Raw genomic sequence first — 13,327 nt, 5'->3', positions numbered from 1 at the left:
AACACACCCCTTTCCACCGAATATTATTTCGAAACAAGGAGGGACACATCCGCGACTACACCGATTCATTGGCCCCATTCATTGTGCGGTCCAAGATATTCATGCAAGAAATCTGGTTGCAGGACCTGGGATGGGACGATGAGCTTCCAAGCGAGATGCGCCAGAGCTGGCAAAGTTTCCTGCGGAGCCACTCCGCTCTCGACCAAATCCATATTCCAAGATGGGTCGGCTCCCGGCCAGCGGTAAAAGTCGAACATCATGGGTTCTGCGATGCATCCGAGAGGGCTTACGGTGCTGCCATCTACGTGCGCATTGAGGTTGACCGTTTGGTCGAGGTGCAGCTTCTCACAGTGAAAACGCGAGTCGCACCCGTGAAAACCCGTGTTAGAGCTTTGCGGGGCAGTGCTTTTGTCCGAAATGGCGGCGGCTATCCTGCCGAATATGCCAACAGCAAGTACGAGCTGCTATTGCTGGACCGATTCCACCATAGTCCTCGCCTGGCTGGCAAAGTCCGCGTGTCACTGGACCACGTTCGTGGCCAACCGAGTGACTAGGATATCTCAAGCGACCGATATTGAGAAGTGGTGCCACGTTCCATCCGAACAGAACCCCGCGGACTTAGCCAGCAGAGGCGTGCCGTTACAGGAGTTGGTGGAGAACCAACTCTGGTGGCACGGACCAACTTGGCTGCAGAAGGGCCGAGATCAATGGCCGGCACCAGTTAATAACTCCCCCGTTATGACCTTAGAGCAGCGAACTGTAAAAGCCCATTTCGCACTCAACCCAGCCGAAGACTTCCTCGAACGATTCTCCAATCTGGAGAGAGCTCTACGAGTCCGTGCATATATCCGCATACAGGGATTGATTACGCGGGTCCTTTCGAAATACGGAACTATACAGGGAGAGCATGTCTGATCACGAAGGGGTATGTGTGCGTATTCGTGTGTTTTTCCACAAAGGCGATACATTTAGAACCCACGTCCGACCTCACCACCGAAAAATTTCTCGCCGCCTTCGCTCGTTTCGTCGCAAGGCGCGGATGTCCACAGCGTATCCATTCAGATAATGGAAAAACTTTCGTTGGTGCAGCAACCCTGCTTTCCAATGACTTCCTTGACGCGTTTAAGGACTCGGTGACTGATGCGTATGGCCATCAGCGGGCTTCGTGGCGCTTCATCCCACCAGGAGCTCCACATATGGAAGGTCTATGGGAAGCCGGAGTGAAGAGACTCAAAACTCTCTTCTACAAGGCCACGTCCACTCGGAGGTATACGATAAAAGAGCTTTCTACGCTGCTCGCGAAGATTGAAGCGTGTCTCAATTCCAGGCCACTCTCACTGATGTCCGACGATCCAACGGAGTTCCTAGTCTCACTCCCGGGCACTTCCTTATTGGGGGACCCTTAATGGCCGAACCTGAAACAAGGGAAACCTTCCGTCGATCATAAATCGGTGGCAGCATTTGAAGGCCCTCAACCAACAAATCTGTCAAAGGTGGAAGGAGGAATACCTCAAGTAGCTCCACAAGCTGACTAAGTGTCAGACGCCGACGCCAAATCTGCATTAAAGAGGATAACCTGCCGTCCAACGAATGGCGGCTCGGAAGGATAAATTCCGTGTATCCCGGTGCCGACGACAGGGTCCGTGTGGTGGATATCCTTACTGCCCGCGGTACCCTCAAGAGACCGGTTGTAAACCACGGAGAGCCGTCGTGATCGAGGGATCAACTCGTACCGTTGCCGGGTCTGCCGAGGAGTTTATCCGCTGCGGACCTGTTACCATTTCCTTCGCCTGAGCCCTGAGAAGAGACTCCGAGCTGTCCTCATTAACAAATATTGCGGGAACTGCCTGGCCCACCAACCCTCCGGCCAGGATTGTCGCAGTGGCGGGCTGTGCCGGGAGTGTGGCAAAAACCACCACACTCTACTCCAAATACCCTCGTCTTGTCGTCCAGTCCGCTCGGCCTCACGAGCATCGTCGCCACCTACAGCGCCCCACGTCAGACGCCGTACTCGGCGTCCAGTCCGCTCGGCCTCAGGAACATCGTCGCCATCTACAGCGCCCCACGTCAAACGCCGACCTCGGCGTCCAGCCCGCACAGCCTCGGCTGCATCGTCGCCATCCACGCTGACCGCCGCCCTCGTCTCCCCGTGAGCCGCCCCGTGGCAGGGACCCCGGCACCATCCGTCGACTCACTTCTACAACATCGAAGCCTCATCATCCTCCCGACGGCGCTGGTGGTCTTGGATACGGGCTCCAAAAACTTCGAGACGGCGGAGCTCATCGACCCATGCACGCCGGTGAGCTGTATTGACGAATCCTTGGCCAGCGCCTTCAAGTTGCCCACCACTTGTGTGGGGGACGAGAAAGTGTGTACGGCGGTGATCCGCGCCAAAATGGGCGACTTCCAGTTGGAGACGATGCTAAAGGTCGAGCCCCGTTTGCGCATCCGCACGCCTACCCGACAGCTGAGCGATTCCGTCCGGGCGCGTTTCGGTGACCTGAGGCTTGCCGATGAACAGTTCCATCGACCGGCTACAATCTCGCTCGTCTTGGGAGCAGATGTCTACCCGAAGGTGATCCAGCCCGGGTTCCTTGCGCGTGAGGACGGCCTGGCGGTGGCCCAGAGCACCGTTTTTGAATGGATCGTGTCGGGGGCGTGCACCCAGCCATAGGCCACCCCATTATACTTTGCAATCCTGCAATCTGCCCCCCTACAAACAATGGTCCTAGGGAAAGTCCCTCTATGGTAAAGGTAATATGTGTATACGGGGTGGGGCATGGTTAAGGACCAGCGAATAGTTACCGTACATTCATTTCTCATACGGCTTACGTTTTGCTATGTTAATCACTTACGATACGAATAGTTACTTTGGCTTCCACGCAGAAAGAACTTCCGTTGTGTAGATGGAACCAACATCAAAACTGTAAAAATAATCGTCTTAGACCATGGACAGGAATTCCCTTTTCATTTTATACCGGACCTAACTGGCTCTTGAACATTTTTGTCGTATCAAAACAACCTTTTTAAACAGAAAGCGAATAATAAAAGGACAGTGTTTTCACATATCGGGTCTAATTTCGAAAAAAGATAGCACATAGAACTGAATCCGAAGCTGGGTTGATGCCTCCCGGCTGGAGTCCGAGTTCCTACTCGATGTCTGCAGGTGGCACGAGATTGTCCCGGGCGCAGGTAACATCAGCTGCTGCCGAGGCCAGTCACTCAGATCATCCCCATAGGTCCAACTTATCCAGGCAAAAAAAGCAGAGCACACTCATCTGGCTTACTAGGAGAGTAATTCCATGCCTGCAGCTACCGCCTTATCCGAATTTCAAATGGTGGGCTTCAAGCTTGGGAACGTTTGCACAGGCAGGCGAGAATTGAGGTTTCCAGGACTGCCCAATCAGTAACTTCTAGACCAGCGTTTCAATACGTAGGTACTAGTGATGCTAATACTAAGCAGAAAGATAATAAAATTTTCCAACGGGACGCTGTAGCTGGATGGATATTACCTCAATAGAATTGTACCACTATTTGGGGGCGAGGAACAAGGCTTGGACTACCAGATACAGCAGCCAACGTTTTTACACATGTATCAGGACTCTTTCTGTTATACAGAGTCCATGCACAGCAATATTGGTCGCCACTTGGTCGCAAAATAGATTGTGATAAGCTCTCAAGATCATCACCTTGAATTTTTTTCACGGCCTAGTTTTAGGCGGTAATTTGGAACTTAGCCGTTGGCTTTTCAAATTAGAAAAGCCACGACAAGCGTCGAATATTACATAATATAATGCTTCCTCGCGTACTACGGCTGAGACAAAAAAAAAATTGTAAAAAAAAAAATGTTTCCCGATCACGGTAAGGTTTATTAAAATTTATTCCTGGGTAATAAGAACAACTGAAAAAATATTTGAGCCAAATCGGCATAGCCTTTCTCAATTGATGAAATCCCATACATTTTTCCGTCCTATACATATCTTTATCAGTACAATAGCCGAGGCGATAGGGCCATGTCTGTTTCGTCCGTCTTTTTTTGTATACGCGCGGATCCCAGGCAACTAATTACTAATTACTATAAAGGTGTGTAAGGCTTAGAAATTTAATAAGAGGAAGAGATACAATATGGATACAATATGGTAGAGGGAACTATAATCCGAGGAAGTTGAAGGAACAACGGTATAAAATTTCTAGTCAGTCCAATAGGAATCGTGAAGTTTATGCGGCTCAACAGATCAGGGCTGTCTATGTCACCCCTGATCAAGTTGTGCATAAATATCACACCAAGTATTTTTCTACGGTTAACTAAGGATGGGAGGTTTAATAATAGTAGTCTACTAGAGTAAGATGGGAGTCTTACACCCGCATCCCAGTTAAGGCCCCGCAGAGCAAGGAGTAAAAAGTTTTTCTGTACTGAATCTATACGATCCTGGTGTACTTTGTACTGAGGGCACCATACACAGGAGCCGTATTCTAAGATCGGACGAACAAGCGAGGTATAGAGAGTCTTTTTTATATAGGGGTCGTCAAATTTCTTTGACCACCTCTTTATAAACCCAAGCACGCCCATGGCCTTATTTACCATGGTAGAAATGTGTTCGGAAAATTTTAACTTGGGGTCTAACATAACACCCAGATCATCCACCAGGGTAAGTCTCTCAAGAGAACCACCAAGTAGAGTGTAGGGAGCCAAGAAAGGGTTAGAACGATGAAATGTCATAACTTTGCATTTCGAGGCATTAAGGTGTAACAAGTTTGCACAACACCATGACTGAAAGTTATTGAGATCGTATTGCAAGCGAGAATGAAATGAAATGTCCTTGTACTGGACACAGAGTTTAACATCATCCGCATACATAAGTCCTCGAGAGTATGTTAATACAGAAGGCAAGTCAATAATAAAGAGTGTGAAGAGTAAGGGGCCTAGAAGGCGGCCCTGTGGTACTCCCGAAGAAACCTTTACTGGTAAAGAGAGGGAGTTTTTGAAGAGGACCTCTTGCTACCTTTTTTATGGAGAGGAATTATAAACGATTCCTTCCAGATCGGGGGGAAGCAAGAAGAATCAATGGACAGGGTGAATAGTTTAAGCAGAGGTCCACACAGAGCCTTGGCGCAGTACCTGAGTACACAACCTGGAACCCCGTCTGGACCCGGTGAAAACACCGGCTTAACTAGTCGAAGATCATGAAGTAGGGAACATTCATTTAACAAGGGACTGAAAATGCCGTTCGACTTCGGTAAACCGTATGGGTACGGATGACCAGAGTAGCTTTCCTCAGAATATGTCGTTTGGAAAGCTAGATACCGTAGTACTGTTTCCCGTTGCAAGTGTTAGGTCTAGCACGTTGGATGAGGTCGGACCTACGAAGGTGTGCTCCTCCCCGACGTTTGCTATATATAGACTAGTTGTTAGTATAAAGTCTAAGAGTGACTCACCTGTATCATTTATGTCGGTGCTTCCCCACACATTGTGGTGGGCATTGGCATTCGTCCCGATGATAGGTTTTGGTGCCGGCTTCTGTCACCAGGCTCCTGAGTTTGTCGGGTGGTGCGGGTCTGTCGTGAGCCATGTATCAGGAAGCCACCAGAAGGCGCTTTCCCTCACTTTCCAGCATCACAACCGTCAGGTCATCCGTGCTGTAATGAGACATAAGGTAAGCATGGATTCCCTTTCGTACGAGTACGACGGTTCTGTTCCTGCTTACCGATGTTGAGTAGAGAAGGTTGTAATTTGAGGACTTTAGTACGGCCACTGAGTTGCCTGACGAGATCCACGGCTCCTGGACTAAAGCTATGTCGGCGGGCCCTTGCTCCATGGCGATGAGGAGCTCCGCCGACGCTACCTTGCTTTTATGCAAGTTGAGCTGCAGCCCACTCAGCATGGGTGGCTGGCTCACTCGCATCCGACGGGTTGACTACTAACGTCTTCCTCGTCTTCGTCTTCAAGCGCAAGACCCTGGGCGGCCTCCACGATGGACTCGAGACCAAAGTCCTTTTCCACCTCGCCTACCTGCGGGGTATGCGCGTCCTTGTCCTCAGGGTGTCGCTTTTTGAGGCGCAAGTAGACGCTACCCATCCCCACGCCATCTTCCCAAACTTGGGATATAGCACATCCTCTGCCTCCTTGTTTATTTGGAGGATCACACATTGGCCCCCCTCGTTGGGCTACCAATGTGTAGGATCCTCCAATCGATCGTTGGCACGTCCGCGTTTTGCCGCTGAAGGAGCTTCAGCGCTCGGTCCCCCTAGATTGTGATGGGGAAGAGTACCTTCGCCTTAGGCTTGGATGGGATAAGCTCCCGGTCCACAACCTCCAGCTTGGCCACCTCCCACATCGCCTCCAGTTGGCATACCGTACGCGTCAGCCACCTTAGGGTTGGATCGTCGTTGCACTTTAGGATCTTAACCCCATGTAGCCACCCAGCCATCGCCTCCAGTTGGCATACCGTACGCGTCAGCCACCTTAGGGTTGGATCGTCGTTGCACTTTAGGATCTTAACCCCATGTAGCCACCCAGCACCATCAAACGTGGGCATAGGGGCCGCGGGGTTTTCCCCCATGTGTGCATCTTGCCGTTTTCCTCGCTCCGGTCGATGAGTGCCACGATCAAATGTCGTTTGGTCACATCGCTGACCTTCGCTTACTATTTCGATTGCTTCTTGACCACTTTCGGTGGAGGGGCTGCACTCTTGGGCCCGCGTTGCCGCTTGCTCGCCGGAGTGTCTTTAATGGCACTCTCAGTCGAGCGTTGCCTCTTGGTGGCCATATTCTCCTCCACCTTATTGGCATATTCGCCATTCGACGCCCTCATCTGTGGCATCTGGGCGTAAGGTATTCGGCCCTCCTCTACTCGCTGCTCGGCCCAGGCTAGCTTGACCTTCTCCTCCTGGGAGATGCCTGCTTTACCTTGCAGCCGGCTTTTGATATTGAGGGCCGCTTTGTATCGTTCTTTGGCCTTCATCCCCTCCTTGGAATGCTTCGGCCCTTCCCTACGCAGGGAGCTGGTGAAGGCTCTCTTCCTCCGTCATGCTCAGAGAGAGCACGCTCTCCAGATCCATGTCCGTGTCGACTACGGCATCCGTGCGGCTCAACTTGCAGGCTGCGGAGTGCGTTGTTTTTGTTGTTGTTATTGTGGCAGTAGCTTTACAACTGACTTGGCCTGCTCCCGCCAAGTCTGAGGTGTGACCGCTGGCGACACGCAGAGAGGATCGCTCCTCCCCGTGCCCGCCGGTGGTAGCAGTCACGCTTCCCACCGACGTTTGGGTTGACATCCCAACCCGTGCTTTATCCATCTTCGCCTCCATATTTGGCCCGAGGGACCATACTGGTTAATATTTTTCAGGGGACCACCCCCTAGCGTTTTAGGCCAGACCGCCAGGCACCTCTAGCCATGGCCCTGGTTCGGTTCCCCCGACTTTGAATCGGGAAGACGCCGAACCATAGCCTTAGCTAGACACTGCATTACCCCGGACAAGGGTAATGCACTGTCGCTTGCTCTGTAATGCACTGTCGCTTGCTCTGTCCGGGGTAATGCAGTGTCCATTGCCCCGCCGGCACCCTCGTGGAGGGTTCAGCTAGAGGATTTTCGCCAGCCGTACAGAATATAACATCCAACTCTAATGGAACTTAGCACCTAAAATAAGCATGTGATATTATTGATATATATAATATAAGGGAAAAAAAGTATAATATGGGCGAGGTAAGGTATAATTATTTAAAGACTTTAAAAATGGCTATAAGTATGTACGAGTAAAAATGTTTATAAATATTCATACTGGCGGATATGTGCAAGAACTAGATTAAGTGTTTATAAGTAGGAGCAAGAAATAATTTACTTCATAATAAAACTTGGTAAATACAAAACCAGACAAAAACCGGCAATATGGTTGTTCAGGTCAGCAGTAGACAGTTTCCGCGCACTGTGCCGGCTCACTCTCGCGCGCTCGGAGGGGCGCTCGGATCCACAATCCAGGATCTACACGGCGCTCACGGCAAGGCATAGAGTTAAGTAGTGACGTTTCAACCTCCGTTTCAAGCGCACGATCGCGCGACCCCCCGAAATAAATAATACCCATTTACCACAAAGCACCACGGCATTTTCTTTATTGAGACGGCCACAGGAGGTTTCACTTCATCATCCATATCGTCGTTGGAGACTTAAGCTTACCCCAGCCAGCATCGGCGGATCGCTCCAAGTTCAAGATAAGTAAGCCCAACACCAGTGCAGTGATTTTGTGCGAGTTTTCCATCCCAGTCCGAGTTCCCGTGGCATATGTACATACATATGCATTCATTTCTCGCTCTAGCTCCAAATTAAACCATACTTCGTTCTGCCAACGGTTGTGACCACCTACTTCTCCAAAGGTTTAATTTGATCCGAGCAAGCTCCTGCGGTCAACCTCCGATTCAGTGTATATATTCCTACCTCTCCCAGCTACCCGCTGAGCTTTGGTTGCTGACATATGCACATGCATACAAGCACATGTACACATCGCAACGCAATCCAAGCGGCTGACAACAATCATAAATTAATATTCTTGCAATTACTTTGTTGTTTTTTTCCCATGCTCAACGTTCCATAGTTTTTCGGTTTTATGAATAAATAAAATAAATCACTGCGTCTCCGTATTTAACTAATGATATTGCTAACAAAAATAAGACACGATCCATACATACGGCACAACATATGTATTTATCTTACATATACATACATACGAACGCATTTTAAATTATACATATTGTATATAAAACGGCTATCCACCGTTTTAACCGTTGTTTTACATCTCGTCAAAAGGTTGGATCGTCAACCCAAGCCACGGTCTGGACCGTGTATTCCCCAAGACCCCAATTCCGTCGTATGCAGGAGAAATGCTGCACATCGACATTTTCTCTACAGACAAACAACTCTTCTTGACCTGCATTGACAAATTCTCAAAATTTGCCATTGTGCAGCCCCTAGCTTCTAGGGCAATAGTAGAATAGTAGAAGTACCTGCCCCCATCTTGCAATTGATGAACTTCTACCCGAATACCAAGACCATATATTGCGACAACGAAGCCGCCTTCAGTTCCGAGACAATTACGTCTCTATTAAAAAGCCAATACGGAGTTGATGTAGTTAACGCACCTCCTCTCCATAGTAGCTCCAACGGGCAGCTTCCGATTATCTTTCGTAGTGATTAGACGTGTTTTTGTTTTGCGCTCCGCATTTTTTCCTTTTGTTTTGAATAAACAGCCGGTGTTTTCCTAACTAAATTCTAATTATACTTTCTAACCAGACAACAATCTGGAAACCTATTCATTTACGCGAGTGCATGCCTTTTGATTTGTGTAAAAACATTATTTAACTTTTTATTTTTCGGCGTCGGCTTGTGCATGTGCTTGTGTTGTGTTGTTGCAGTTAGTGAGTAAGCATTACATTGCATTGCAGTCCGCTCTCGTCTGGTAGCTTTTGTTGTTTTATCACTCTCTCGCTATCACCTGAACTTCAATAACTGTTCTTTCTCTCTCGCTCTTTAAACTTTCTGAGCAATAGCGCTCTCTGCTTAGTAGCTCTCGCTATAACCGCTCTCCACTCTGCTCTCTTTTTTTACCAATTCCGCTTTGAGCGTTGTCTGGCACATTGGTCTGATACCAATTTGTTTTGCAAATAATAGTATATAAATAAATAATAAAATGGAATACGCTGAGGTCTGTGCCATGTAAGAAGCAGATCACCCACGATCAGCCGAATGTCCCCTGCTGGCTCTGCGACAGCGTAGTGCACGCAAAATGCGCTGGATTTTCTGGCCTCGTGAGTGATGTTATAGCCAAACGTAATGGCTTGCATTACAGTTGCGAGGCATTCCGTGCGGTGGAGAAAGACATGGTGGCTTTCATGAGGCAGACGCGGAGTGGCTTTAAAACCAACGGTCAGCTCCTAGCCATGGAGACTCAGTTTAGCGGTTTAAAACTGTTGAATAGATCTGGAAAACCCAATTGGTTTACCAAAGAGTTATCCAGTCTAAAAACTTAAAATCAAGACTTTATAAAAAATTTCAATGTATGTATTAGCTCGGTCAAACTTTTCAGTTCTTAATGCTCAATGCTATAAGAACTACCTATCTCGATGCAGGATACGTTTTTCTCAGGACCCTAAACAGTTTTACAGCTTCGTAAATAGTAAGCGTAGAACGTCCGCACACCCATCCTCGCTATCATTTTGTAATACGTCGGCAAATAATGATCAGGCAATTGCCGATCTTTTTGCCCAATTCTTCCAAACCACCTATTCTGAGGAAAGCTACTCTGGTCATCCGTACCCATACGGTTTACCGAGGTCGAACGGCATTTTCAGTCCCTTGTTAAATGAATGTTCCCTACTTTATGATCTTCGACTAGTTAAGCCGGTGTTTTCACCGGGTCCAGACGGGGTTCCAGGTTGTGTACTCAGGTACTGCGCCAAGGCTCTGTGTGGACCTCTGCTTAAACTATTCACCCTGTCCATTGATTCTTCTTGCTTCTCCCGATCTGGAAGGAATCGTTTATAATTCCTCTCCATAAAAAAGGTAGCAAGTCTGATGCAAAAAATTCTAGAGGTATAGCAAAGTTATCCGCTATTCCTAATGAAATTTTAGAATAGTTTTTCTAAAGAACAATACCGAAATTTTGGGTGACTGCCATTTTTTTTATTTTAATACGACGAAAGAAAAGGGGTGCGTGCGTTCTATTTCAGGGATTTTTCTCGACTTCTTTTCATATATTCAAACAATTTCTTCTAAGCCTACCTTACCTACGGTGGCAAAGCGGGGCGAATTCGCCAAGAGCGAGAGAACGAGCTTTTATTGCGCTCCCGCTTTGCCCTAGCCTAACTTACACTAGACTTCATGAAATACTATCCTAATAAAAATTATTATTATTCAAATGGCGCTACACCGGCCCCGTTGAAGGCCTGGAAGGCTTCAAACCATTGGCAGAAGCGCCAATTTGTGTATCGGCCTCCTGAACGTTGCTCCGCTGCTCGTCCTTAGCTCGACCACTCTGACCCTTCCGTCCTGCCCGGCGGTTGTTCCGACCACCCTTCCGAGGAGCCACTGTTGAGGGGGCAGGTTGTCCTCGGCGACGATTACTAGGTCGCCTTCCTTTATGTTTGGCTCCTCCTGGTGCCACTTGCATCTGATTTGTAATCCCAGCACATACTCCCGGGACCATCGCTGCCAGAACATTTGCCTGGCTGACGAGACAAGCCGCCATCGCTTTAAGCAGCTCAGACCCTCCTGGACCGCCTGTCAGCAGGTGCCCGGGAGTCAGCGCGTCTCCGTCGCTTGGGTCTGGGCTTAGGGGTCCTAGCGGGCGCGAGTTGAGTACCGCCTCGATCCCGACCAGCACGGTCTCCAGCTCCTCTGCGGTGAGGAGAGCGCTTCCGACTGCCCGTAGGAGTAGGCCCTTGGCAGACTTCACACCGGCCTCCCAAAGTCCGCCCATGTGCGGTGCTCGAGGCGGTATGAAGGCAAACTCGCACCCGCTTCTTGACGGAAATTCGCGTATCGCGTCCGCTTCCGCCTCCATCTTCCTCCGCAGTTCGCTGAAGTGGCGACTTGCTCCGACGAAATTTGTCGCGTTGTCGCAGTTCACGCGTTGCGGACATCCTCGACGACCGACGAACCTTTGGAATGCCAACAAGAAGGAATTAGTCGTCAAATCGGAGACAATTTCTAAATGAACCGCCTTAGACGCAAAACAGAAAAATAACGCTATGTAGGACTTATAAGGGGGCCTTCCACGAATTTTCAGAGTCGTATAGACTGGGCCACAAAAATCAACGCCACATACTGAAAATGAGCGGAGAGCACGGAGCCGGTCTGCGGGTAAGTTGCCCATCATTTGGGTCTGGAGTAGCGGCTTGCATTTAAAGCAACGAATACACGACCTAACTGTCGCCCTGCAGACCACCTGAGCATTCACTATCCAAATGCGCTGTCTAAGGATACTCACGAGTGCTCGTGGGCCGGTATGAAAATTCGTTTGATGCAGATAGCGAACGTATGTCTGCACAAACTGCGAGCGTTTTGTCAATAACAAAGGAAACTTGGCATTATATGACATAGGAGCGTTAACTAGTCGCCCCCCAACTCGCAACAACGAAAAAGAGCACCATGTCCCAGCCTCTTCATGGATGAAGGGATTCAAGCGCTGAAGACTGGGGCCTAACTTGGTGCCTTTACGAACCCTTTCAATATCTTCTTGAGACTCATTTTTCTGTGTTATTTCGACTATTTTTAGAAACGCCTCGTCGTATTCTACGGATGACGGAATTTTTCCAAAGTTGAGACTTTTGTCTTTGCATTTTCGGATGAAGCGGAACACGAAAACGAACACTCTTAGCAGTTTGAGGTGTGACCGATTTCTTCCGACTTTCCATCTGTATCTCTTCTTCGGAAAGCTCGAAGTGTGGATTTCTGGGCCAGCTCTCTTCTTCAAACTTTAAGAACTCTGGTCCACCAAACCAGATCGACTGCACGATTTCCTCTACGTCACAACCTCTCGAAACTATGTCTGCTGGGTTCTGTTTTGTTGGCTTCACTTGACCACTCTTGAATCTCCGCTACTCGGTTCGCAACGAATGTTGACAACGACGAAGGGTGGGATCTGATCCAATGAAGAGTAACTTCTGAATCTGACCAGAATATCATTTTATCAATTGGAACCTTGAGCAGTGATTTGATTCGGTGACAAAGGTCTGCTAGAAGGTGAGCGGCACATAACTCAAGCCTTGGGAGCGTTTTCGTCTTGAGTGGCGCTACTTTCGACTTTGCAGTCAACAAGGAGACCTTGAAACCTTCTGCAGTCTTTCTACGGATATAGACGCAGGCTCCATAAGCTCTCATGGATGCGTCAGCAAAGGCATGTACTTGAATCGGTGACATGGGATCAGTATGCACAAATCGAGGTATGGTAATCTTCTCCAACTGACCCAAGGATTCTTTTAATAAGTTCCATGCTGTTTCCAAGTTCATTGGAATTGACTCATCCCAATCTAGCTTGTTGAGCCAAAGCTCCTGCAGTAGGATCTTTCCCTTAATTACTAAAGGACTTAACAAGCCAAGGGGGTCAAACAGCTTTGATGTCACCGATAAGATGTTCCGTTTTGTCGCTCGGAGACCCATAACTGACGTGTCAATTTGGAACTTAAAGACGTCTTCGTGTGGCAGCCACGATATTCCTAACGCCTTAGTTGACTCTGAGTCCGGGATCGTTATCGGTTTTACTGTGCTCTCGGATGCGGTGACCTCAGGTGAGTTCGAAAACCATTTAGTCAATTCAAACCCAGCGGTTTGAAGAACCTGAGC

General features: G+C 48.7%; 1 long non-coding RNA gene across 1 annotated transcript; it reads right to left on the bottom strand.

Moving 5' to 3' along the window:
• Positions 1–3,056: 3,056 nt before the first annotated feature.
• Positions 3,057–3,650, bottom strand: LOC117183761 (uncharacterized). Its single transcript, XR_004468923.1, has 2 exons — positions 3,513–3,650; positions 3,057–3,455 (listed from the first exon to the last, which is right to left on the bottom strand). It is a non-coding gene; the product is annotated as an uncharacterized lncRNA (long non-coding RNA).
• Positions 3,651–13,327: the final 9,677 nt, after the last annotated feature.

The sequence above is a fragment of the Drosophila pseudoobscura genome, chromosome 3 (genome assembly GCF_009870125.1).
Source record: "Drosophila pseudoobscura strain MV-25-SWS-2005 chromosome 3, UCI_Dpse_MV25, whole genome shotgun sequence".
NCBI lineage: Eukaryota > Metazoa > Arthropoda > Insecta > Diptera > Drosophilidae > Drosophila > Drosophila pseudoobscura.
The sequence above is the reverse complement of the archived record's forward strand: the minus strand, read 5'-3'. Positions and strand labels throughout refer to the sequence as shown.